The sequence below is a fragment of the Notamacropus eugenii genome, chromosome 1 (assembly GCF_028372415.1).
Source record: "Notamacropus eugenii isolate mMacEug1 chromosome 1, mMacEug1.pri_v2, whole genome shotgun sequence".
Lineage (NCBI taxonomy): Eukaryota > Metazoa > Chordata > Mammalia > Diprotodontia > Macropodidae > Notamacropus > Notamacropus eugenii.
The window spans coordinates 579,461,451-579,489,241 of NC_092872.1; positions in this window are offsets into that span (position 1 = coordinate 579,461,451).

Here is a 27,791-nt window from a genome sequence, read left to right on the forward strand (position 1 = left end):
AGTACAGGGATAATGATTGGAGCAAAAGGGAAGTCAGTCAGGATAACCTTTCCCAGAGTAATGGTAGAGTTGATTTTATTACTGTTCCCAGAGCAAGATACAAAATGTTGGTGGAGGCAGAGTCTGGCAGTAGTGGGAAAGATAGGAAGAAGTTGGTTGGAGTGAAGCATGGTCTAGTGTGACTCCAATCAAGTCAATATGGCCTTAAGACAAGAGTTTCAAAGCTGAATAGCTTAGCTAATCCAAAACATGATCTCTGAAATTCTGAAATTTCATTTCAGAGATACAGCTGTGCTGTGGTGTATAGCCTAAGTGAAACAGAATCAACTTTTGGGTCTTTTTGAGGTAACCTTCTCTGCATCACCAATGATGCATTTAAACACTTTAGCGTTATTCTTAGTGACATAGACATCATATTCCTAAAATTTTTCTTATGAACCAGGGTGGTTTGATTGTTTTTTGCCTAGTTTAGATCTTCTTATTGCCCATGGCAATGACTTGGCTTCTCCCTCCCTAGATCCCCTCCCTAAAAAAATAATATGGAACAGAAATGTCAGTCCACTCTTTTCCTGAATCCTCACTGCAAGATCAGCATTGCTGTCCCTTACTTATCATCACTCCTGTCCTTATTCCCTCTAGCCCCTCTTCCCCGGATGTTCAGGTTTGGACTCTGGCTATCACCATTGCCAGTTGTTAATCTCTGGACCAATTTTTTCCACACATGGTTAGTTTGTGTCATTTGTTCATTTATTGTTCATCCTCTCAGTTCTTTGCCTCCTCTTTTACTTCTATGCTTTTTGTGTCATTCCTCTTTCTAATGCATTCTAATGCGTCTTTGTCAAGTTCAACCTTCTTGAAAATTTTTCTGACCACTCTAACTTACATTGACCTCTCTTCTCTGACCTCCTTTATCAATTATTGCCTATAACTCACATTTTTATATTTAATCATATACTATCTTGTATTCCTCTCTATTTTTTTCTTAGGCTTCAGTCTTATCTCCCTGGCCCACATGGTGAACTCTTGCAGAGCAATATCTGTGTATTTTATTTTTCTTGGATGTTATACAGATTCAAGGAGTCTATTGCTAGATACACAGCAGATACTCAATAAATATTTCTTGACTGAGTCATTCATGAATCCATTTCATTGCATATACAGCCATATCATATGCTACTGCACTATTAGAGCACATTTGGCTTATGCAGTGGTAAGTCTAATCATCTTTTTTTTTCCTTTTTTTTTTTTTGATGGTTATGAGAAATTTGAGTTTGTCCAGTGAAAGGAAAAAAAGACTGCAATACCCTTTTTCCTAAATCACCATTAATTAAAACTCTGACTCATAGCCCACACAAAATATTTCTTTAGGCACATTGCTTGCATACACCCCTAAAAACAGGTGTCAAAACACATTAAAGACTGGGCTTCCTTAAACATCAAAGAAAGCTCTTTTCTTTCTTCCCTTAAGCTTTACTACAAAGCCTGCAAACCTGTCTACGCCATGTGTCAACTGGATTATTGGTCAAGCATACAGTTTTTTCAGGTGCCGTCCACATTCATGATCTATTTATCTCATTTGCATGTGTGAAATCCAAAAAAACTTGAATATATTAGTCCAATGGCCAAGCAATATCAGTCTTACATGTGAATTACTGGGTATTTCCACAGTACACCACAAAGTACCATCTTATGTAGCAAAAGACAGATTGAGAGACACACACACATACATACACAGAGGGAGGAAGGAAAAGAGAGAGACAGAGACAGAGACAGAGACAGAGACAGAGACAGAGAGAGAGGTGGGGGGAGAGGAGAGCCAGGAGCTGTTAGGGCTAGAAGGGGCCTGAGATCATTATGAGATCATTGAATGAATGAATGAATGAATGAATGATTGATTGAATGAATGGATAAGTATTAAGCACTGTGTGTGTATATGTAAAAGATCATGCTAAGTGCTAGGGAACCAAAAGGGAAATTGAAATAATACCCTGCTTTCCAAAAGCTCCCATTCTAATAGGGGAATATAACCTACACAGAAGATTTAACTGCAAATCACATAGAAAGGTTCAATAGTTCTTAGATGCATTTCTTCCATGCTTATATACCTTCATTAATGGCATTTCTATGGATAAAGTCATATCTTTTTCTGATGTTAAAATATGTGATCATGACATATAGAAAGAACTTTTTATTTCCTATGGGCCTTCAGTAGCTGAGGAGGTGAGGGCTATATCAATCACAGAAGTTGCTAGGTCTAATGCATATGAAGGTAGCTTCCCCGGATTATCACTGTGGAATGCCACAGGGCTCATGTTCTGGGGAGCACTGTTGTTTCCAGGGCTTTTGGACTTACCTGCCTATTAGAGGTAGATGTTTGGTGATTGCTGTTGGTGGTGACAAATTTGGCAGGCCCCAGAGTAGTTTGTTTTGGTGATTCTGCAAGGAGGGACATTCCCATTCACAGGGCTCCTGGGCTGGGATCCTGAACTATCTCCACCAGGATAGGTGAGAAAAGGTACTGAGGAAAGGCAATGGTCCAGGTTGCTTGCCATGCCCAGTAATTTCTCTCTTCTTCAGGGTACTTTTCTAGGTCATAGATATAGAGATGGAGGAGACCTCAGAGATGATATAGTTGAAAACCATCATTTTACATATAAGGGAACTGGGACTTATGGAGGATAAGTTATTTGCTCAAGATTATCCATGTAGTAAGCATAAGAGATGGAAACATCTAGTCCCAAATGCTCATTTTACAAATGAAGAAACAGAGATCCAAAGGAGGTGACACACTTTCCCAAAACCGCATAAGTTATTGGCAGAAGCAATATTCAAACCCAAATCTGTTCCAACTTAAGTTTAATAGTTCCATCATGCCATAATGCATAAAAACTGTTTAATGGAAAGAGAGGAAAGGATTTGAAGAATTAAAGGAATTATTTGGAGAGCATCATGCTTCTATATTTTAAAAGGTCTGTGAGTTTATTGTGGTGCTGCTCCCTTAACCAACATGGATTATAACACACACACATACACAAATACACACACACACACAATGATCAGTGAATGATCTTCATGATTTATATAGTACTTGAGGTTTTCAAAGAGCTTTTCAAATATTATCTTGTCTTATCCTCCCAATAATGCTAAGAGGTAGATGTTATTATTATCCCCATCACTCATTTAAAGATGAAACTGAGAAAGATTAATTCACTAGCCCAAGATCACACAGCCAATAACTGTCGGGACCAGATTTGAAATCAGGTCTTTCCATTTTATGTCCAGGGCTCTCTATCCATTGTGCAACCTAATTGCCTCTAATTAAGCTTCAGCTTTTGACTATCTCTAAACTAGTTTAATTCTTTAGAGAACAGATACAAAATTCATTACAGGGTCTGTTCTCAAAACCTTTCTAACTATGATGAACAGTCATTTCCTTCTGAGTAGTGACTCTTATGTTTTTTGTCTTTGGGTTACCAGCTCCTACCAAAATGCTTGGCACAAAGGATGAGCTTATTAAATTCTCATTGCTTGAATGAACTGGTATAGTCTATCAGAGTTGGTGCTTTGTTGTCAGAGTCTTAATATACCCAAGACCATCTTCACTGCTTATCAAGTTATCAAGGGCTTTAAAAGACATATGTAATGATATTTTCTTAGAGTAGAATCTTCTTTTCTTTCATACTACAGTATTTTTAAAAACATATTGAAAGTGTTTTGTCCCAAATGATTAAAAATAATTAGTGAGATTCTTCTTAATAAATGGTTTGCCCAGTGAATGAAGAAAAATTAAAGTTAAGACCAATATATAAAACATAAAATCAAGAAATCCCCGAGTTGGAATGGATCTCAACAGGCATCTACTACAGCTCCATGGTTTACCGCATGAGTTAAGACATTCCTAAATAGGTATCCAATTCTGCGTATATTTAGCAGATTCAACTGAAAAATTCATTTATGAAACCAAATGTTGTACCTTGAGCATTAAGGTCAGTCAGGAACATCAGACAGAAACAACCCTGTTCTGTTTGTTTGTTTCCCTCACAGTTAACTAGTGAGTTTACATTCTCAGGTATATACTTATCTATTCTCATGTCATTTCTCCTCCCCGCAAGAAAATATAATCAACTTGAGGGCAGGGATTGTTATGTGTCTTTTGTTTCTGTGTCTCTAGTGTCTAATATTATGCTTTTCTATTTAATTGTTTTTTGATTTGAGCTGAATTTCTAGATTTCCCAAGGCTTAACTAGAGATTTTACAATGTTATATTAAAAAACAAATAAGAACATATGGGCATTGGGGCAATTATTAGACATTTTGGGGGGTAAGATTACAGAATTTACTACTACTCATTTTGAAGTGTAGATATTATGACACAGATTAATCAGGTCTTTCAGTATTATCTAACCTTGTTATTTTGGGGGACACATATAGGGGATAAAATGAAACTGTGTCAAGCACTTAGGAATTTTCTTTAGAAATATGAGAGCCAAAGTCCCATCCATTGATTTTTTAGTAGAATATATTATAATTCCTTATTTACAACTTAAATGTTCACCGTTTACCCCACTATGGCCAGATTTAAAGAAAAGAAAGGATAGGAAAGAAAAATAACTTTTAAATCTACTCTAGTGAATGTCAATGACTCTTTAAAGATAGCCTTACAGGATGTTTCCCTTCTCCCTCTCACCCTTATCTTGAATGAAATTCTCAAATGCTTTTCATTGTCTTCCCCACTCCCCATTCTAGTGTTCAGGGAAGTAGAACACCTCTCCGAAATGGTGGAAGCAGGATTCCATCTCTCCTACAAGTCTCCACTGTTCAGATACAGTAGGGAAAGGAATTGTTCAAAGTCTGATGTGTTTGACAATGTGAGTGAGGTAAGTGGTGATTGTAATAGGTACTGTAAATTAATGAACGGCATGAATGGATAATCACTCCTGTCACAGCAAATAGACTCTGTCACATGGAATTCAGCCTTTTGGGGAGAGGAAATCAGCTTTCACTGCAGGCTGCCAAATCCAAACGAGCCTCTTAATGCACCTGCAGATCTGAGCAGCAAGTAGTTATTCCACTATCTTGCCTAAAAACAAAGAGGGCCTTGCCCTTTCTCCACCTCTGACCTTTTTCAGCGAGCATAAACTAATTATATTTCCAGCAGGAGGGGGAAAAAGAGTTCCGTCCTCCTCCATGGGAGCTGTCACTCATGCTTTGTGAAGCACCATGAGATTTGGAACCTACAATTCCAAATATGAGGACCCCTTCATCAGCTCATTGCTCTGGGAAGCTTGGTTGCTTAAGTGCTTAAAGAGATACATGAGGGGCCTTATCTCCAATCAATCTCCTTGACTGTGGGGCTGGAAGAATGGCCTTTGCTGTTTACCCTACCCATTTAGCCCAGGCACAAGAGTTCCATTGTTCAGCATCACTTAGCAGCAATTACAAGCCAGTCAAAACAGTTTTTGTTTTAGGACAACGTGTTAATGGGCCCACCATTGGGTGTGAGAAGTAACTCAAGCCACAAGCACTGAAGGGAGGTTAGAGGTTAATTGAGACTTTCTAACACAACAGGCCTGAGATTTTTGCAACCCTTTTCTGAGAAGGAAATCTCAACAAAAAAAAAAAAAAAAAAGGAGATAATGTGATACAATTAGTTGGAAAGCAGGAGGGTCAGAATTCCCAGATGCAAAGGAAAACTAGCCAAGTGAATCAGGCCAGATGGACCACCTGGGCCCAGTCGGGTGCCAAAAATAGCTGCAGTCATTCATCTGGTCTATGAGGGGGAAGGTGGTATGTCTGCCCTTCATCAGACTTTCCCTTCCCCTCCCCCCCCCACACCCTACAAAGGAAATGCAAGGTCAATGCTATAAAAGGCAGTAGCTCCAGACTAATTCATATTCCAGAACTAGGAACATTACACTGTCTATCACATGCTATCTCATTTTTATTTTAAAAAGTAAGGTGCACTTTAGTCTTGAAATCTGTCAGGGGATTCATTTTGGTGAGGCCTAGGCCACAACAAAACTTTGTGATGGGGAGGGAATTATGACCCAAAACCATAGGATTAGAAATATAGAACTGGAAGGATACTATCCCATTCAATCACTTCATCTGACATATGGAGAAACTAAGGCTCAGAAAGGTTAAACTGACTTGTCCAAAGTCAAATGGTCAGTAGGTGGCAGGCTCAGAGCTGAACTAGGATGGGAATTTTGAACATCATGCTCTTGTAACTTGAAATCCAGTATTCCAGTCTCCTACACTGTTTCCCTAATGTAGGAGGAAGGACAGGTAGTTTTTGTGCCTGGCAGGCTTCTAGCACAAACCCACACAGTCCCTGCCCTAGATTCACCTTGGAGTCATTTGCCTAGGATCAGAGACCCCATATTCCTTATCAACAACAAAATGGAAACTCTTCCTTCTTCTCTCCCAAATCATAATAAACATGTTGTCTCTTCAGTCCATGAACAGCTGCTCTTTTTCCAGGCTCTGGCATTTTTGAAAGGATTTTTTGGCAAAAGGTAGTGATCTTTGAGATCCCTCCCAACTGGCGGAGCTGACAGACTGGAAGCTGACTGAAATTGCCAACTCATTTTTTTCTTCTTCAGTCTGGCCAGTGCCAAAGTGTGATGATTTGTTTTGCTACAGTTACTGAGGTTTTTGTTTTCTTTTATTTCAACCACACGCTGGCTTCCCATCTTGACGCTGAGTCATCTGATGCAGGTGCTCTAGGCGGCTGGTATTTGTGTCACACACAAATGCTTTTGGGTAAATTACACGAAGTTCCAGCAGCCTAGTCAATGCTCTGCTGCTCTTTGATCTGCAGGTTTCCTGTTGCTTCTACACATGTGCACAGCTCCAGGGTACTGGTTTAACCCTTGAGTGGATTCAGTCCACTAGTGGATGGCTTGCTATGGAACCAAGGGTCAGGCCAGAGCTGCTGAAGTCTTGATGAAGGAATTTGGCAGACATATAGTACCAGTGCTTTGCCTATTTCAGGAATCAATTATGCATGGGATGATAAGGGGACAAGGGGGAGGTTGACTCTATAGCTTTCTAGTGAGGCCAAGATGAAAAGAAAGGCAAGTAGGACAAAGAAGACCACAGAGGCAAAACTATGCAGTGATTAAGTTTCTCTGAAGTGCCCCATCTTCCTCTTCCTTTGTCCTTCTTACCGCACAGTAGCATCCTACTTTGTCAACCTGGCATTGGCTCTCTGGCTTTCTACCTCCTCCTTAAAACTCTATCTGCTTATAAAACCACTTATTAGTTGTCATTTAGTCATGTCAGATGTATCATAACCCTGTGGATCAACTAACTGTTCATGGGATTTTCTTGACAAAGATATTGGAGTGGCTTACCATTTACTTCTCTGGTTTTATTCAGGCAGGGGTTAAGTGCTTTCTTCTAGTCTATTAGCTTATTCGAGACTAGTAAGTGCCTGAGGTCAGATGTGAACTCTGGTATTTCTCTTCTTTCTGACACCAAGTCCAGTGTTCTATCTATTGTGCCACCTAGCTACCCAAATGTATTTAAACTAAAGTATTATTAATAAGTTTTAAATGTTCCCGTCTTCCCCTCCAATATATTTTCAATTGATCTGGGGATAATACCTCTGGTTTAAGTCAAATTAATGAATTTCTAATTATGGAATTTCAGGTTTGAGACATTGCCAGGGTGAGGGGGGCCAGGAGGATTTTTCTAGTGCCCCTAAATTCTTACTACTATAGGCTGTTACATACTCCAACTGTACATACATAAACCTAGTTCTGAGGTCATATTTATAAATAAATCAGAAGCCAACATATACGTGTGTGAAAATATACTGAAGTGCAGTGACTTTTTATCAGAGCACATTATTACATGGGAGAATCTGTGGTTTTATCGGCAGGAATACTTTCTCTCCATTATTGTAGATCAAACATCTTCCATCATTTGTCCTCCTTCATGATTCTTGCCTATATTTCCCCATTTATCCTTCCTAGAGGATCTGCCCGACATGCTAGAGGCCTCCCCTTTCTTCTTTGTCTTTTACTGTATCCAGAGTTACAGTGTTCTATGTGTGCTGTCCATCTGTTTTCTCTTATTCTCACAACACATCTAGCACACCTCCTTGTCTACTCATTTATATCCGCAGTAATTTTTTTTTAATACCATTGCTCACATGCAAGATGTTGTTGGTAAAATGCTGCAGCCTGCTTAGTCCTGTCAAGAATCTTTCCGTTGTCCTTTGGACTATTTATAATTTTAACGTTTCTCAGCTAATGGTGCTCCAAGATTCATTGCCATGAAGCACCATGAGGATCAGACTCATGCTAGAGAGACAGGATTTCACAGTGATGAGCAGTTCAAGATTATTGAAAGGGATATGCAATTTTCCAGAGGCAGTGCTGTTCGACGCCCTCATCCTCTTTTGATTCTGGGACTAGTTCATTATACTTCTGCAGCATCTATCTGAGAATCACATCAGAGAATTCCAAGTTTACTTTAGGTTTCCTTTAAGGATGCCTAATCCAGCAACTGAGATACATATGTGATTTATATTGTAGAGCCTACTATATATCTTTCCCCACCAATGCTAATGTCTCAAGGTCACTTACAAAGGTAAGAATATTTTCTGCGCTGTTGCAGAGAGTTAAAATATGAATGCAAAAAAAGCACTTTACTTCAGCCCACAGCAACTGCAGTATTTTAAAATTTATTTTTATTATTAGTTATTTACTTTTTCTTATTTCGTGAACTTGTTTTAAAACTTGCTTATATATCTTTTTTTTTGTTTATTTTTATTTTTTGAGGTAAACTTGCTTATATATCTTATTAGTTAATTTTATTAATATTTATTTTAACGCTTATTAAAGCTTACTAAGACTATAGACAGCACCAAAAACTGTAGATGTAGCTCTTAAGTTAACTTATATCACAAATCCTTGTTAGAGAATATGTACTTATACTCAATTCCATTTCATTTTCACTCAAATATGTCTATTTAATCTCCTGAGAATTTTGTTCTACATCCTTTCTTTAGAATCCTTTAAATTGAATGACCATACAATTTTCATGGCTTGCCATTATACTAAATTATTGATATCTAGGATTACAATACTATATAATATGAGATTCAAAGAGAAAATAGCAAGAATGACCAAAATAAATCGAGGTGTGTTTGATTTCAGAAGTTCATGAAAATAATTTCACAGAATCTCACATTTAAAAAAGGCTTTTGGTGCTATCTAATACAACTTTTAACTAAACAGGTTGAAATCACATTTATAGCATCACTGAAATGGAGAATATTCAGGCTCTTCTTGAAGGTTTTCAATGAGGGGAGACCTACTACCTCCTGAACAACAACGAAAGAATAGCATGATGGTTCCATTTTTAAAAACATTTAAACTATTCCTGACCTTTGGCAATGAGCACTGCTCTGCAATTCATCACCATATCAGGGCTAAAGTGACCATTGTCATCACTGACAGTTTCTTTGAGAGATCAGTATTTCCAGAATTTTGGTGTTAATGCATATCTCTTGCCAACCAAATTCTTGCCAGCAAATTTTGAGATGCCTTTGCCATTGATTTAACTGAGGAATAACTTTATTATGGTCATAGAAATCATTTGCCTTTGAGAAGGCTTGTCAGCAAAAGCTACAAAACATTTATCAATGAATCACAGAAGACTTCTTTTTTATTGAAAATCTGCCCAGTGATTTGAACTCTGCTCTTTATCTGGGAGCCAAGAGTGTACTTCAGTGGTGTACCATGACATCTGTGGCTTTCAAATGAGGGCACAGTGTCCCATAAAGATATTTGGCAGTCAGCCCTCATGTTCTCCATTCAATCAACTTAGACCTGATAATTTATGAAATAGTCATAATTTTCCACTAGGCTAACATACAGTGGTAAGTATGAAGAAAAAACCAACTTGTGATAAGCTTGTTTCTGAAGTTTCCTAGAGAATGACTAATTTAATGATTACCAAGCAGTGCCATCAATGAGATTGTCTGTAATTTGCTGTAAAGCAAATCACAGAGTGATTTGTCACCCTTTCCTCTACTTCCCCAACATCTACCATTCTGATAATTTGTATACATGCCAAAAACTAGTCAAAATCAACATTCAAAGTTTCCTTGAAGAGGAAAAGAAAAGGACACATGCAAAAAAATAAACTGCAATATGCTTAGAGAAGTCAATTTTAATAACTGATGTAGGAGTAGAGGAAAACAAGTAGAGGCCAAGTATTATAGATAAGCTCTCAAAGCTCCACCTAAATCTAGATCAGAATTAAAAATATATGCAAGTAGGGTCTAGTGTATGATTGCCAAGTCAGCCCTTCTTTCATAAGCTTAATGGTCCAATGTGTTAGAAAGTACCAGCATGAATAGCCAGGTAAACCCAAGGAGAGCCTGCAGGGACTTGACTATTATAGGCTAGTTGTCTCTTCCCACTTATTCTCAGTGTCTCCTCTGTAACGTCCTTGGATAGAAAATCAGGAATTCATGTAGGCTATCTGTGTGCTCTCACTGTCTATGCTGAGTCCCATAGAAGTGCATAGAGGGAGAGAAGAGTGCTCTGGCAAACTCATTGTGGGTGAGCATTACCTTTTCTCTTCCCTTTCCCTTCTGTCAAGCCATTTTATTTTTCCCTGAGAGGTCAATGAAGAGCCTATGGTGATATTTTCCTCCAGTTATACCATTTACCACAGAGAATGCTGCTGTAAAATGATTGTGAAGTGTAATTCTTTACTGAGTCTGACTCAAAACTCACAATACATAAAAGAGAGGACTTGGGCAATGATAACCTAACCTGTCAATTTAGCCTCTCTTGCTTGTCTTCCATGACTAGACTTGGTATTCTATCCTTCAGAAAGAGTACTCAGCAGGGGGTATCATAACATGTACCAGCTCTATCCATAATGCCTTAGTCACAGTAGAGGGGGTCAGGTAGGTACTTGATTTTATGTACATTAATATTTGAGCTCTTTTCTTAGCACTAGCTGCCAACATTCTCCCACTTGATACCTTTTTGAGACTCCAACTTCCTGGACCTGGTGCAATAGATCAGGTTGCCTCAAGTATAACACCTGAATTTATCATACTTTAGAGATGGCTCTATTGTTTAGGGACCCTAGAGCTTTATAGCAACTACCTAGAAGGAGAGAGAATGAAATCTTTGTTCCTGTCTTTGTATTCTAACTTGCCAGCTCTGCAAAGAGCTAAAGAAGAGGTCTTATTCAATTCCCCACAGAAAATGGAGAATATAGGGAGTAAGAGTTCTTCAGGTGGCAATTTTGAATCACATTGATTTATACAGACCTCAATTATAAACCATGGTCTATATTGTCTGTAATAGAAATGTGTTATGCTAGGCTTAATTTATATTTGAGGCAGAGTGGTACTATGGAAAAACCATTATATTTGCACTCAGAAGACCTTAGTTCAAATCTCAGCTCTGATGCATGTAGGAACTCTGGCAAAGTAGTTAACCCCTCTAGGTTTCATTTCCTCATAAGTAAAGTGAGGGGGTTGGACTAGATGGTCTCTAATCTTCTCCAGCTCTAAATATATAATCCTATAATTTTTTTCTTAAAGTTTAATTTTTCAATACAGAATATATTTTCACTTTCCTGATTGGAAAAAGAAAAAAAAATTTCTTCATGGCAAACATGTATAGTCAAGCAAAACTGATTTCTGCATTGTCTGTGTTCAAAAAAATATATATCTCAAACAGGACCCTACTTCCAATATTCTTCTGGCAGGAGGTAGGGAGCATGCTTCATCATGGACCTTCATGGAATAGTAACTCAACTTGAGTTCATCTCAGTTCTTAAGTCTTTCATAGTTGTTTGTCTTTATAGTGCTGTTGTTATGATAAAAGTTGTTCCCTGGTTCTGCTTACTTTACTCTGCCCACTTCATTCACTTCTTACATGTTTTCCCAGATTTTGCTGAAACTATCCCTTTCATCATTTCTTATATAACAATAATATCCCATTATATTTGTATACCACAATTTGCTCAGCCATTTCCAAATTGATGAGTATGCCCTCAGTTTCTAATGTTTTGCTACAACAAAATATCTTGAATATCTTACCTAACTTTGTGGGGAGTCAAAAATGCTACTCAGATCCTAGGTTGCCCTTGACTACAATCATGTTATTCTAGGTTACTTTCTTACCCAGAAAAACATTACCTAAGAGCTAATATTGTCACCTTACTTAATGGCTGAGTGAAAAAATGTTATCCTTGTGGGGAAAAAATGGTACATCTTTGCTGCTATTTGGAGCTAAAGTATCAGAGACTAAAAACTAAAAAAAAAAAATAAATAAAAAATAAAAGATTCTTCTACATCTTCCATTTCTTTCTCCTTTTCCTTTTTATTATCATCACAAAGCAAGTCACAAATTAATTTTGAAAACTAAATTATAAGTACATCACAGATAGGCTATATTCTTCACTTCATTCATAGACTGATAGTTTTAGAATTGGAAGAGACTTTTTTGATCAGTGGCATCCAACTGTTCATGACCATTAGACCAAAGCATGCCAATACTGTCTATTAGGTTTTCTTGGCAAAAATACTGGAGTGTTTTGCCATTTCCTTTTCCAGTGGATTAAAGCAAACAGATGTTAGATGACATGCCCAGGGTCACATAGCTAGTTAGTATCTGGGGACAGATTTGAACTCAGGTCTTCCTCACTCTAGGTGCAGTGCTTTATCCACTTGAGAGCTACTTAGCAGGCTCATCTAATCCAAAATTGTCAAATAAGTGTTCAGGGGCTGTATGTGGCCCATAACATTCCTGAGTGTAGCCTGAATCAGATTAAAATGCAATTGAGAAATATATCGTAAATAAAATAAGACAATACATAGATAACATAACATTTTTAAACTAAGTTAATATGTGACCTGCAGGGATCCTCATGTATGGTTTAGGGTTTCTATATGAATTTGCTACCACTGAACTAGTCCAATCCCTTCGTTTTAGCAGACCAGAAAACTAAAGATCAGAGAGATTAATTAGTTTATTCACAATTACACAGGAATTAAGTGGCATGGTAGGCTTGGAATCCTTTGAATCTACATCCAGTTTTTTTCCACTAAATCACTGTCTTCCCCATGGCAGGTGGAAAGCTTCAGTGGGCAAGACTGAAACATTTCTTTTAAATTGCTGAGTCTGCCTTTTCATGGGTTAAGAAAATAAACAATAACAAAAATAAACACAGGCATAATGGAGAGTTAGTAAGAGACTTATCCAGAGCCTAAGAAACTTTATTAGAAATGATCAGATCAATAGCTGCATATAGAAGCTCTGTGAAGAGTTTAAATCCCATTTAAGGCAACAGGACTGGTGCTGTTAAAACTTGGTACAATCCTAAAAATGTGTCCAGCAAATCACTTGAGTTCTTCCAAAGCGCGTCATTCACTGCCTTTTAACTGGGAGTGAACAGCTGGGAAGTGTTATTAGTGAGACATATTTTCATAGGCTTTCTGGTTCTCTTTAGCCAAAGTCTTACAACAGTCTTCAGACAAATTAGTGCCTGAAGGTATAGGAAGTCTTTAGTAGTTCTATAGAATTGCTGACTCAGTTAGCTCTCAAAGACAACATCCCCAGAGGGACCTGCTTTTCCACCTTTGGCCTTTCCACCATGGAGATTCCTTCAAAACCAATTACATTATTCTCAAATGTCTATTTAAGTTTAATGGCTCTAGTTAAATGTTAAGAGTTATTCAGGAGACCCAGTTCAATGAATAGCAGACAAACCTTGGACAAATCAATAGGAAAAGCTAGGATGCTATCAAATAAATAAATTAGTGAGAATGAGCTCAGCCACTCCAGCATCTCAATCAGGAACAACAAATTACTGGGTACTTGAATCCCTTGATGGTTCTGACCCACGCCTCACCTTTCAAAAGACATTAAGCAGATCAGCATGAAAACAATGCTGGCTAAAATGACTTACCCTTTCTAAATGTTCTAATATCCACCCTTAGTCTAGGGAATTATTTTCCTTGTGACTTGTCAGAGCAGTGATCCATTTGTCAAATGGCCACCAAACAATTCCCAAAGATGGGCTTCCTGGACTTAGTTGGAGAAAAAAGAGACATCACCACACCACCGCCACCACTCCTCTTCTCCACCAGACACCAGAAAGCACAGTCTTGAAAGGGTTTTCCTTTGACTTCCTCCTTGCCTTTGGCATTCCAGTGGGCCTCTGGTTCCAAATTTGCTCTGAATAGAGATTGGCTCAGAGAGGTTACTGCCTATCCATACTTGGAATCATTTTAGATTCTAAGTCAGAGGGACCTTCCAACATATTGGTACATTTCTTCAGTTTGAGGCAGAGCAGTCTTTAAGTCTACATGCTTACAGTATCTTATTCTTGTGTCCCATTGCCATGTCTATATGGTTGAAATGGAAGAAATAATAGAAGCCCCACTGCCAGTTCAGGCCCCCAAAATGTTAAGGCTTTTAGTAACTGGTTGATTGTCTTAATTTTATACATCATTTTGGCTGCAAATAGAGGGTTTGCCCCTGTCCAACTTCCCTTTGGTTTTGAATTTTGTTGCTTGAGGAAGCATTTAACAACAGGTGGTCATAGTTGCACATAAGCTGTTCTCTCAGGGATCAACACATGCTTATATTGTAGAATACTGGACTAGAATCTCAAGGCAAAATCACTCCAACTCCCAGAAGGCAGCTCATTTACACAATGTAGTCCACTCAACCTTTCCCGTGCTTGTTGAGAAAGGAAAATCTCCTTGTTAGGAAGAAATTGAATGAAATTTAGAAATATTAGGTAGAAGTACACTCCATATACAAAGTGTAGATAAATCTAGCAGTAGAAAGAATCTTGGATGGTCCAAGTCATCAGAAATATTGCAAGGTCTGTTGTCCTAAACTAGGTCTATAGTTTTTGGGCCATTTACTTCATTTTTATGGGTCTCAGTTGTCTTATTTGCAAAATGAGAGGGTTGCACTAATTGATACCCACAGTCCCATTTGAAATCACAATATTTCTGTGATTCCAATTATTCTTAACCTTTTATAAGATAGATAAAAGCACACATTTCAATGTGTAGAATATTCTGTATCTCAATGCTTTCAGGCAAAATATCTATGGGAATTCTTTCAAAATATGTGTGCATGTATGTATGTTTTATGTGTATATATGTGATATATACATATATAATTTATTTGTATGTATGTGTATATGATATGCATATAAAACTATATATATGCATCTATGAATGTATATAGAGATAGGTGTAGATATCTACCTGTGTGTGTGTGTGTGTGTGTGTGTGTGTGTGTGTGTGTGTGTGGCTTATGGGCTTATGTGAACATAGGCAATCTTTTGGAATAGCCAGGTCTCTGTAGACATAGGGAAAGTAATAATTGTGCAATTATCCTCATCCCTAGTCTAATGATCATTTAGGAGTTGCCCTGTATATTTATCTAGATAATTGCCACAATTACCTACTTTACTGTCTACATTGGAAAAATATTCATTCAGTATTATTGGTTCTTCACTCATGGGAGAAGCAAAGTGGAGGGAAAGGCAGGAATTTTTTTTAACAACAGCTTGGAAGGTAACATGAGCTCATAAAAAGAGAAAGGTTTGGAAATGACCTGCTATCCCAAGGTTTTGTCTGTAAGAGAAGTCCCTTATGTTCTCCCCACACCCTACAGTAAACCTGTGAGAAAGATTGGGCTTAGATTTTGAAGGAGTCTAGTATAAGAATAAAAGAGTGAAGAGCCACATTTCCTTCCCCTAAAAGTACCTCAGAATAGAAAGAGAAAGAGAGAGAGAGAGAGAGAGAGAGAGAGAGAGAGAGAGAGAGAGAGAGAGAGAGAGAGAGATGGATGGTTGGTAGAACAAGCAGTGACACTAGTATTTGGGGAACTGGATCCAAATCCCACTTATCATATTTACTTTTTGGGTGTTCTTGAGCAGGCTGTCTCATCCCTGAGCCTCAATTTCCTCATTCCTATAATAATAGGGTAATGGATTCAAGATACAGAAAGATACAAATATGGTTGGACATGGCCAATGTGGGAAATTTTTTTGCTTAACTATACATACTTATTTCAAGTTGTTTTTGTTTTTGTTGTTTTGCAGTATGAGAAGGGGTAGGAAGTAGGGAAAGTAAATTAATGCTTGCTAATTGAATGACTAGCTAAATAATCAATGAAATAAATAAATAGAATAAGAGGTCCAGACTAGATGGTATTTATGTTCCCTTCTAGCTCTCCCTCAATAATCCTATGAACTCCTCTAGTATTCCAGATCACACTATTTACTTGGATGTCCCTACAAGTCAGTTGGGGCTCAATAGTGTAAAGGTGGAGGCCAGGCAACTAAATCACAGGAACTGAATAGTATTCAGAATAGTATGTGGTAAAATAATAAGCAGACAGGGATGCCCTAAATAGCCTGGCCATACCACTAGTCACAGGCATGCCAGGCACATAATAAATACATGATAAATGGAACTGGGACCATAAAATTTGGAGGCAGGAAGGAAAATTTGCCATGAGTTTCCCCAACCTATTAATTTTATAGATGAAGAGACTAACATTCAAAAGACTGTAACTGGTCAATGGTCAATGGAAGAACTAAAATCACGGTCCAAGTGTACTGATCCTTTGTCAAGAACCCTTTGGAGCTATAAGATATAACTACTTCAGTGGACCTCAAAGGTCTTTTATTACCGCCTCTTCACTTACAAATAGAAAACTAAGGTGCAGTGAGACAAAATGACGTCAAGGTTTTAGAGTTTTTTTTAGATCCCCTTTAAGATGGATTTCCAGGGCCATATTCTAATGATCTTTCTGATGACATATTGAAAAAAATAAAGGCTCTGGAAACAAGGGATCTAAGATCAAATTCTGCTTCTGATTATTAGTTCCTTACCATATGACTTTGAACCAGTCGCTTAAACTCCTTGGGCCTCAGTTTCCTCATCCATATAATAAGGGGGTTGAACTGGATGACCTCTGATGTACTTTTCAAATCTAGGCCTGTGCTCATATTATCCATAGGTCCAGAAATATTATAAGTACATGGCTTAGGACATCTAAGGAAAATAGCCCTCTATTTCATTGAAATATCTCTGAAACTGGAGCAAAAAATGCAATCCAGAAAATAATATAAAACTGGATAGGGAGACTCACTGATGTAACAAGAATGTTGGCAGAACAAGAAGATTTGGTGTTATTTATTTATTTATTTTAAAGAGTATCACCCCTTTGGCACAGTTTGAGGGGATGGAGACACCTGCAACTGTGTCATTGTCCCTTGGGATCTCTTTATAGAATGGCAAGGGACTCCATACTTTCAGAAACTGAGCCAGACTAATAAAATCTTGATTATTAAGGAAGAGAGATTTTATAGATTAGTAGAATGATATAGTGGCTATTTTTCATTGTAAAACATAAATAAGTGAATTTATATAAATAGGATCCAGATTAAGCATTTCATAATTTAGAATTATTGCTATCCACTTGAATTAAAAATCAGCTTAGCATACAGGAAAAAGGAAAGGTGTGACTTTGGGCAAGTCACTTTTCATCTTTTAAATCTCCATTTACAATAGGGATAATGATTGTACTTCCTATCTCACAGTATTTTGAGAAGCACATTATGTAAACCTTAAGGCACTATACAAATTTTTGCTGGATATTAAAGGATAAAAGTTGCTCTGGCAAAATGTATTTGGACTATCTTAACCTAGGACATATTTATAGGGTGTCTCAAAATCATAGTACAGTTCTGGGACACTTTGGATCTAGAATCCAAGAATTCCAGGGTTGGAAGGGAACTCAGAAGTCATCTAGGCTGACCCACACCTGAACAAGAATCCCCTCTAGAGTGTGTCCCAAAAGGGCTCATAAAACTTTCATTTAAAGACCTTTAGTGAAGGCGAACCCAGTAACTCTCAAGTCAATGCAACCTACTTTAGGACAATTCTATAACTTTTCATCAAACCTAAATCCTATTGTTGTCATTTCAGTGTCTGAATCTGTGACCCCATTTGGGGTTTCCTGAATAAACTTGATCAAGTGGTTTGCTACTCTTTCTCTAGGTCATTTTACAGACCAGGGTTCCTGAGGTCAGATTTGAACTCAGAAAGATGTGTGCCCAGTAATACTAAGCCCAGCACTTTATCCACTGCACCACCTAGCTGCTTCTCTTCTCTATAAAAGTCTTTACTATTCAAAGACTAATCACGTCAGTCCTGTTATCTTTTTTTCTTAGGGCAGACACACCCAGTTCTTTCAGTAAGCCATCTCAGGCCTTGGTCTTCCTGGTCTCTGTCCTCTGATCACTCTCAAGCCCATCAATGAACTTACTAAGATGTAGCACCCTGAACTGTGTATGAGGGTCCGTGTGTGGTCTGACCGGAACAGGATGATCGTTTTCTATTTGTGGTACAGAGCATTTAACATGAGTAAAGGTCACGTTTGTCCTTTGGGATCCTTCCGTTGAATGGCGTACAACTCTGTAATTTCAGTTGCTGAGCTAGACTAATAACATTCTGATTATTAAGGAGGACAGGCTTTATAACTGAATATGATACAGTAGCTGTTGTCCACTGTGAAACATGAACAAAGGAATATATATATATATATATATATATATATATATATATATATATATATATATATATATATATATATATATATATATATATATATACACACATTATATATCTTGTTTTGGATGCTGCAAACTACTATTGACTAATAACAAACTTGGAGTTCACTAAAATATAGAGAGTTTTCTTGGGGACAAACTGAAATCTATCCATACTACCCCCATATTGTGCCTGTGAAAGTTAATTTTTGAATTTAAGCATCCTTTACATTTCTTCTTATTAAATTTCATTTCTATACTGCATGCAGCATTGTGGAGAACAGATTCTTACATCTCTGCCACTAACTAGTTGCATGACCTTGGAATAATCACATAAATTCTCCTGGCCTAAGGGAGTAGAAGTAGATGGTCTCTAGGGTCCTTTTCAGCTCTAAAGTTCTCTGACATTTCCCTTTGATCTATGATTCTTTGATATCTAATGTCTTGTTTTAAGCCAATTGCCAGGCACAACACTGCAGCTGTCAGTACTAGATCTTGGTTGCCTAAACAAAGCTGCAAAACTCTCCTGGTTTTATTTTCCCTTACTTTTATAAAATGTTATTAGGCAAGAAGTTTCACAACCTTCATCACTAATTCGTCAACCATTAGACTCAATAAGCAAACACTGACAGCTGATCTAAGGACTTATGCTCCATTTAAAAGTGTACTAAAGGACAAATCAGCAACATTTTACTTGATCTAAGATCATCTTCAAAAGCATCACCATGTGGATCGCAAGGCTAGAGCATTCAATTGAACAATCCCTCCATCTTAGTTTAATCTTGCAGCCACTTTTACTACCACATTGTTTGTTGTTAGGTCATTTTCAGTCACATCCAACTCTTCATTACCCTTTTCTTTTCACAGATACTGTAGTGGTTTGCCCTTTCCTCCTCCAGCTTATTTTACAGATGATAAAACAGAAGCAGACATGGTTAAGTAACTTACCTAGGATCACATAGCTAGTAAGTGACTGAGACCAGATTTGAACTTGCAATGAGTCTTCTTGACTCTTGGTCCAGAACTCTATCCATTCAACCACCTAGCAGACCAAAATTACCATATCATTACTTTTTCCATTTTTAGATCTTTAATATTACTGACCTATACCTGGTGCTATCATTTTCTCATCACTTTTACCCTTTAGTTTCTTGCAGTCTGTATTTGATCTACTTCTGAAACTGTAGTCTGAGCATTACTCATGACCTTATTACTATAATCATCAGCCTTTCCTGTGTTATACTTCTTGACATCTTTGTAGCAATTAAAGATTGCATTAAGGGCCCTTTCTTTCTCCTACTTTTCTGACCTCTCTTCATATCATTTGCTGGTTCTTTTTTTCTTATCCTCTAAATGTGGGTACCAGTCAACCTTCAATTTTAACCTTCTGCTTTTTTTTCCCTGGGTTTGAGAAGAGCCTCCTTGGTGATCTCAACCTGCTGTCATATTCTCAATGATCATGTGTGATTCTCAAATATCTATTTCCATCTATGATCTCATGCCCAAGCTCTCACATTACATTTCCAACTCTTATTAGGCATTTCAATATGAATATTCTTACTCAAATTCAATATGCCCCAAACCAAATCCATTATCTTCTTCACAATACCATCTTCTCCTTCAACCTCGCCTATTTCTATCAGTTATTCTGATAACTATCCTAGTTATTCAGGCTTGTTGCTTTGGGATCACATTTAATTTCTGCTTTCATTGCCTTCAGATCCAATTAATCATTAAGTCCCAGGTAGCATGTCTTCATAATTTCTCTTCCATTTATCCCTCGTTTCACATTCCCACATTTATTATCCTAGTGTAGACCCTTAAACCATTATGGTTAGATTATTACTCTATCCTTTCAACTAGTTTCCATGCTGAAAGTTCCCCCCTTTTCCTATCTGTCCTGCACATCACCAGCAGATTAATATTTCTAATACAGCATGTTGATCATGCTACTTTCTTGATCAGTAACTCCAGTTAGCTCCCCACTGCCTACCTGATACCTTCATCAGGAGTCAAAGTCCTCTGTAAATTGGTGCCAGCCCAACTTTCCAACTGTGTTTTCCCACTACTTTATAGCAGGAGAGCTCAGTTACAAGTAGGGTAATCTATAGACTGTCCCAAGAAGGGAAGTGGGGTTGTCTGCAAGCATAGTTTTACTCATGCTAGCTTCTCTTGCTGGAATACCTCCTCCCTTCTCCAGTTATCCAAAACTAACCAGTTTTGAGAAGAAAGGTCCGCTTCAAGTCCTATAGCTATTTCATAAAGCTTTTCCTGACTATACCTGCCCAGACTGATCCCTCTGTCTGCTACATTTCTATATCACCTACTCTTGGCCAATCACCATTAACTTCTATTTTATGTATGTGACTATTCATATAATTTGTTCTCCATGTACGTTTGATCATTTGAAAAATATTCATATTTAAGATTAAATATGCACCTAGAACATTACTGTGCACTGTTGGGATATCAATAAGAATTAATCGTGATTTTTGCTTATGGGCAAATAAAATAATTTAAATACTCCTTGAGGAATCCAGCTGATGTGATTGCTTCAGAATTTAAATCATATGGGGTCTCCCGAATTTGAAAGTTTCCTCACCACCACTCACTGCTGTATTCATCGACAATTCAAGTTCATATTGGAAAACAAAATAAAATAAATTTTTGTTTGTAAGAAAAGTAGAGTGGATAATGTGGAGTTATTTGTTTGTTTTTGACAAGGAGTATAATTTTTTTTGGAATTACACCACCCTCTTGTGGTAGTTTCTAGTATTATCTTTAAAGACATTAAGTCCAGAAATGACAGTGTTGCATTTTTACAACCCCTGGTAAAAATTATTAATTAATTGATGTATACTTTAAAATAAGTGAGTAAAATGGTATGGATTAATTGTGAATTTGATTTACTTACTATAGAACATGTTCAAAATAATTGAACTCCAAGAGTTATATGAGAAACTCAGAACTAACCATGGGGTAAAAATTAAGAATAAAAACAATACTTCATATTGTCAAAATTGTTTTTTTCTTTTACAAAATATCTCTATAATCATGAAGACGAGTAAATAAATGTTTAATGCAACATATAAATATATTCTTTATGTTAATTTTGGACTCATTTAATTAGAAAAGTTAAATAAAGTATATATTTCTATGTTTTCAGCATTGGTATCCATTTTTTCTACCTATAGTATCCCAAAAAGTCTTAGTGTAGTTTTCAGCTTCAGTAGTTTAACATTTAAATGCTTCAGCTTTAATAATTTAAAACTGCAGAAGACTTTAGAGATGCCCTGCATAATGGAGAAGTATCACTTTTTTAGTGAAAAGTCAGGAGATCTGTCTGTATCACCAAGTGGGGCAAATCTCTCCTTCTCTCTGTATCCCCAGTTTTCTCATTTAAAAAGCAGGGGTTAGATGGGATGATTTTTAAGATCCCCTTCAGCCCTATTATTTTATGTCTATATAATATAGAGATGAGAACATTATGTCAAAAATCCAAGCTTGAGTCAGATATGATATGGCACAAACATGCTTATTATTGGCAACTTTAGAGATTTACTAACCACTGGTCTCCTTCCAAATGTCCTAGATTTTCATTTGAGTCCAAAATAGATTTAAGACTTTACAGATACAGTCAACTCATCACTGGCCTTGGTGTCTCAACACCCAATATTCATGAAGGACACTCATTTTTTTCCCCAAGTCCCTCCATTACAAATCCTGTAATGAAAAGTTTCGGTTAATTACTACTTTGACATCACATGGTCTTCCCTAAGGAACCTTTGAACTCAAACTTTAGAAAACAAAACTAAGGAATTATCAGTACTTGCCATCTGACGGTCGATTTGCTTGACTGGTATCAAGGCTAACTGCAGATCTATTTAATGAATGTGGGCAAATGTCTGAGGCAGACTGAGAAAGATAGACATGTGATTTAAATCATCAAGAGGATAAACACAGGCAGACCCTTCCCCCACTTCACTCACCATCTTTTTCCATTTGGAAAACATAAAATGGAGAATTACTAGCAGGGCTAAATGAAACAATACATGACTAGAAAGGAAATAGTATGTTATCTGAGAGGTAAGATTGTATTAAAGGACAATGATTTGGGAAAGAGGAGGAAAACTGAAAAAATAATATTACAAAAGAATGTCATTTCTGGCCTTTGACTTGCTATCATAGTGTAACAATATAATAAATGCTATCTAGAAAGTATTTTAATATTTATTAAACACTTTACTTACATTAACTTGTAAGCTACCTTAACACTCTGAGGTAATTACTGCTGATATTATTTTTCTCTGAGTCTCAGAGAGGATGTGACTAGATCATGACCATTCAGCTAGGAGATATCACAGGTGTGCTTTGAACCCAAGTTTTATTAATCTAAAGTGAAGGTTCAACCATGTCAATTCCCTATTTGATAAACTCCAGGGGCTTCCTATCACCTTTAGGATGAAATATAAATACTGTTGTTTATCATTTAAAGCTCGTGATCTTACGGCTTTGGAGTATAACAGAATGGAAAAAGTGCTTACTATGTGCTAGGTACTGTACTAAGTGCTAGAGATGCAAATACAGGAAGGGAAGGTTGACCTTGTCCTCAAGGAGTTTATATTCTTTTTTTTTTTTAAGCCATGTAGAAGAAAGAGGAATGAACAAAGAAGGTACATGGCCACTGTCCATGCATGCTGGAATGACAATAGGCATCTGAAAAAAAGGGTAGAAAATTTAAATTCTATTGGCGAAGAGCCATACCTGTTTTTCTACATACATGTTCCATCCATCTCAAACCTCTTCACTCTCTTTGCACTCCCTTATTCCTGAAATGCACTCCCTTCCCATTCCAGTCACTTGGAATCCTTCTTAACTCAAGCATCATCTTTTTTAAAACTATATAATTTAATTTTTTCAATTAAAAAGCATTTTCTTCTTTCTCTCCCCATTTGCCCCTACTGGAAAAAAAAGACAGAAAATGTTTGTAACAGTTATACATGTCAATCATGAAATCTTTCCTGATTCTCCTAGCTGCTAGTGCCAATACTAACTTGTATTCATTTTGTAAATACCCTTTATTTAATATTATATGTACATGTAGTCTTCCTCCCTTATTATGCATTCTCCTTGAATGCAAGTCCTATTCATTTCACTTCTGTCTTTACATTCCCAGTTCTTAGATCAGGGATCTGGAATAAAACAAGTGCTTAATAAATGTTTATCCATTTCATTCCAAGTGGCATGTTTATTGATTAACTCTATCTACTATGCTGTGTTGGAAACAGCATTTGGCATGAGGCAGGATACCTAGGGTTAGAAGTCAGGTTCTGAAATTTATCAGTTATGTGATCCTGGACAAGTCATTTCCCTCTCAGGATGTCAGTTTCCTTAGTTTTAAACAGAGACAGAAGGAGGTCCACAATTTAATATGGAGATGTGGTGGGAAACCAGGTACTGCTCTAGAAATGTGAAAATGTTATTATTATTAGGTACTTTAAGAGAAGCCGATAATAAAGACAGTAAGAGATGCCACCTTCCTTCTCCAACCATTCTTTGATCATGAACACTTCACAACTAATGCCTATGAAAAGGGAAGTAGAATTATTATTAGCAAAAATAATGAGTAGGCTGTGCTTTCTCCTCTAGGCTGGAAATACTGCTCCCCTTTTTAGGCCCACAAAGTGGGCTCACAGGGAGGGATAATTGTAGGGTTAATGTCACAGTTGTCCACTAATCCACCATTTCATGACCCAGCATGAAGCTCTCCAGTTGTCCTTTGGAGGGAGCCTGTTGGGCTGCACATTTTGGCTCATGGTCATTTCCTTCCTTAGTAACAGTTCCTATTCTTGACTCCATGCCAGCATATAATGAACCATATCATACCCTAGATTTTTATTTTCTTAGCTTTAAAGTCCAGAAATAAAACGTGCCCTATTCCTTTAATTCATCAATTCCTTCTACATGTCTAGAATGTATCAGTAACCTGGCTATCCTTTTTAGCTGAGGGATTAACTCATAGAGGAGAGAAAAGAAAGAGGCAAGCATGGACATGGGATACAGCATCTGATCATTGTGAATAAACATAAATAGCAATACCTTTCCTTTTTTGCCTTTGAAAAACTCCATTGTCGCACAACTGCCTGGATAACAGACCCTGACATGAAAAGACATCTGGAAGCCGACAGGGACACGCTAGGAAGCAAAACAATAAATGAGGCCTAACTCAGAGCAGTGCGATTCCCCAGGAGCAAAACTCTACCAGTGGACTTCCAAACTGGAGGGGCCACATATGGGAATCAGGGCTAGAAACAGGAGGAGATTCCTCTGATGAAAAGGATGTGGGAGTTTTCAGTTCACTAATAATTGTGAGAAGATGGCATAAAGATGCTTTAATTGTTAGGAAAATAATTTTCTATTTTCCCTGCAGCAATGATGGCCGGTCATTTGGCATGGATTTCAAAGCTGACTTACAATAGTTTAGAGAACCTAGGAGCAGCCTATTTACTGAGAGAGGCCCATAGGATTGGATGTGAGAGACTCCTTCACATCAGACGCATTTGCAATATCGGGAGCAAATGTTGGAAACTACTGGATAATTCTTATGAAAGGATTTATTCTGAAACTACTTTGGACCTGCCTCTTTGAATGTACTTCTAGTCTTTTAAAGCAATTCCCAAATGCAAGAATTGATTTCCATGTTGGGTCACTTAGCAAATTGGTCTATCAAATGTTTTTCTCCTAAAATGAGAATAGCCTTTCTCCTAACATGACTTTTTTCCGCTCTCCCTACTGAAAGGCAAAAACCTTTTATGACACATGAAACACATGAACAGCTCTTTCTAGTGTGTATATGTATATATACAGATATATGTTATATATGTCTTAGGGCATGAATTGATTGCTTAGGCTGGCAAAATGCAATGATACATATTTACAGGGATAAGCTCTTTCAATAATAATAATAATAATAGCTAACATGTATGTAACACGTAAATGTTTATAAAGCCCTTTGTGTGCATGATGTCATACAATCCTCACAGCAACCCTATAAAGTAAGAGCAATAATAATCCCCGTTTTACAGATGAGGAAACTCAGCTCAAAGAGCATAAGTGACTTGCCAAGGGTCACAAAGTTATTAAGTATCTGAGGTAAAGTTTAAACTCTGGTCTTACTTGTGCCAAATCCAGGGCTATGTGTTCCTATGTCTCTTATGCTAGTTCTTCAAGGACAAATAAACAAACAAAAAAAACACTGAGTCTCAGAGTTTCTCTGGTCCTTGAGAGGGTTAACATTATTATACAAGAGGAAAGACTTCTTTGTAAAGCAATGAAGATAATAATTGCATGCACCATAACGTGGTATTATTCTTGGCCCATATGAAAAAGGACAGTTCTCTATAGCTTTTGGGTGCCTACCATGATAAATTCTAATTTTTCTTAGAGTAAAATATAATCAATCTGCACAAAACAGTTAAATCAGTCATTAGGTAAAGAGTCAATTAAAACAATCAATTCGACAGATTAAATCAACAATAACAATTGAATCAACCAATTATCTGACTGAACTGACTGTGCATCCGACTCCAAAGGAAAATGGACTGTGACACAGGCCTTTAGGAGTTATTGTATGCAAGTTTCACCAACTGTCCATCTACTTTTTTACCTTCCTATTGGCCATTTCAATCTCAGCTCTGTCTCAAGTCAACATGTCCTCAATGGAACAAAGAAACTTAGATGGAAGCAAGGTTATGAAATTAAATGAGAAGTGTTGAAGAGTGCTAAACATGGTTAGGGTAGAGGTAGAGTAAGACACTTAATTGGTATTTTTTTCCCTGATTGATTATGTATTATAGATCTTTTTTTGTGGGGCATGCTAATGCATTTACTTTTTGTGAATTGTTGTATCCCTATTTTACAGAGGAAGAAAGTAAAGGACAAGGAGGTCAAATGATTCATCAAAGGATCTATCAAATTAAATAGTCTCAAAATGGAAACTGAACTTTATTGAGAGATAAAGGGTATAAGTCACCATCACAGGCTGAGTACCATAATGACAGTAGTCACTAAGCAGAAGATGCTATTTGGTTATCCATGTAGTAGTTCCTATCTGTAGAAGTTTGTACACTCCAAAATTTGGTTAGATTAACATATGTATGCATAACCAAATTTTGTAGGTTTGTAACAGGTTTGCTTTTGAGGGAGGGAAGGACTGGATATTGAACTGTGTGACTCTTGTTCATATACTCCCATCAGACTCCCATGAGTACCTGATAATTATGCTGAGGTCCTCCTCTAGATCTCTTGAGACTAGGTTCCAGTTTACATGATAAGATTACCTCCTTTTCTAGAAGTATACTTCTCTAATAATGAACTTAATACTATTCCTGTTATGTAATTAATTTTTGGTGTTATAATGAACCTATGCAGACAGTTCTTATGTGAGCTTCTCAGGTGATTTGCAACCTTGATTGCGAAGCAGAGTGCATGGTGGTTAGAAGAGGGCTGAATTTGAAGTTAGGAATATCTGAGCCAAATTTTGCCTTAGATACTTCTAGGTATATGACTGTGGACAACTTACTTAACTTCTGTTAACCTCAGTTTCTCCTCTGAAAATGAGATGTTGGACTCAAGGGCTGCTAAGATTCATTTCGGCTCTCAATCTATGTTTTATGATCTTTTAAAGTCATCACAGATTATGATATCATGAGAATCATAGTCACATAGTGTCATTGGAAAAATATTGGTGCTAAAAATATGGACTTCTATTTGAGTAAGAGAAACTGTCATGAAAAAAACTATCTTTTATTGAAGGCGATCAAACCTATTTTCTTGATTTAATTTCGGATCCAGCTCATTGTTTATGATATACAGAGTATCAAAGTAAATGTATTTGTCCTTCCATTATTTTTTCTCATTTTAAGAAGCAATAATGCTCATTATCTTCTACTATTTTTCTTAACATTGTGACCAATGGGTTTATTTTGTATCAATGCTGCCCTTGACTACCATACGCTTCTATTTGGCAAAGAGATTAAGCATTTGATGGTTGAATCATTTTCCAGGCCCTTTGTAGCAAAGGATTTCCACTGGTTACATTTCCATAGGAAATGATTATGGTTTGTGGCAACAATATCTATTATTTCATCCATTTCAGA